Below are 1,695 nucleotides of genomic sequence, written 5' to 3' on the forward strand. Positions count from 1 at the left end.
CGCCGCCCGGCTGCCGCGGGCCCATGGACGCGGCCTCGGGCCCGCTGCCTCTTGCTGCGGCCCGCCTCCGAAGCACCGGTCACAGCCGACCCGCCTCGTCCAAGGTGCCGCCGATACCCTCCGCGCCCGGCTGCCTCTGCAAATGGGAGCCGAGCACCCGCGCACTGCGGGCGGGGCGAGTGGGCTCCCTGAGGCACTGGGGCTCACGGGGCGGGGCCGCGCCTGGCGCGATCGGCGGTCCCGCCAACCAATGGCGACAGCGCGCTCTGGCTAACAAAGAAACTCCTGGGCCAATAGCAGTGGAAGGCGGGACCGAGGCCAGTGAGCCCAAGGTAACTTGTGCAGGCCGAAGAAGGTGGGGGCTCCAGGATGGGCTGTTCAGGTTTGGTGGACTGGCGCCCAGGCCGGCCCGGCCTGACAGCTGAGGAGCCGGGGCGGGGGCTGCAGGGAGGGCGGGGCCGACCTAGGCTGGCTCTCCGCAGGCCCTTAGCTGCCAGTCTCGCCCTCCCGCGCCGGTGCTGCACACCCCAACGGAGGCATCTCCCCCAAACGCCTACTGTGTGCCAGGCCCAGTCCTAGTCATAGCTGGCACTCTCCGTAAGGGTGAGGTACTGTCCCAAGTGCTCCAAACGCATAGCTCGTGGAAGTTTCACATCCTCTCCAGTACCATCCCCGTTTTACATTAGAGAAGACTGAGGCACGGAGAAGTTAGATAATGGAAGGTAGTGTTTCAAGGGATAACTAAGAGATGTCAGCAGCCTTGAAGGGCTGTCAGTTTTGTTATGGGAGATTTAGTGAAGGTTGACGCTCGGCCAGGCGCTGAAGGAGGCATTCCCTCCCCCATTATGTGCTGGAGGAAATGAAGGCTCAGGCACCTGGAGTCATCTGTGCGGGGAGGAGGGGCTGCTAGGAGTGGGCTGAGCTGTCACTCCAAATCTCCGTGTCCAGTCTCCTAGCCAAAAAACAACCTGGAGAAAGCCATCAAAGGTTCAAGCAGACCAAAGGTGGGGGAGGGGGGTGCCGAATGCCTTCTTTAGGAAAATGAGGACAGCTTTAGGATGAGGGGAAATGCAAGCCACTGTGGGAGGCTGGGTGAAGCTGGAGGTGCCTTAGGGAAGCAGCAGGAAGTGGGATTCCAAGCCCAGACGTGTAAATGTCATCTGGCTGGCAGTCGGAGTCATGGTGAGTTTTTAAACAAGGATGAGCTAACTCTGGCTTCACAGGGGAGGTGACATTGAAGCATGTGGTAGCAGCAGCCACAGCAGCTGTTGCTCAGGGAATGAGGAGGTTTTAGGAGGAGTACCAAATGCTCCCAGAGCTGTGTACTTTTCCACTAATCATCTGGTGACTATCCTGGGGAGGTGGATTTCAATTTAGTGTGAGAAAATGCTTTCCTCCAGAGGGAACTGTAGGAAGGCAGATCAAAGTCCTCTGGCCGCTCAGCTCCACCCCTCAAATGCTCTGGGGCCTTGGGCATGTCCCCTAACCCGCCTGGTGCCTCAGTGACCTCATCTACCAAATTGACATGAATGTATGATTGTTGCGAGCATTAAATTATATACTACTTGCAAAATATTTAGCATAATGTGGCAATGTGTTAATTAGTGAATCTAGCAAAGGATGTTTCTTGTACTATTCTTCCAGCTTTTCTGTTGCTTTAACTTTTTGCAAAATAAAAGGTGGGAGTTGGGGGGA

The sequence above is a fragment of the Otolemur garnettii genome, unplaced genomic scaffold (assembly GCF_000181295.1).
Source record: "Otolemur garnettii isolate 467f Iridium unplaced genomic scaffold, OtoGar3 scaffold00182, whole genome shotgun sequence".
NCBI lineage: Eukaryota > Metazoa > Chordata > Mammalia > Primates > Galagidae > Otolemur > Otolemur garnettii.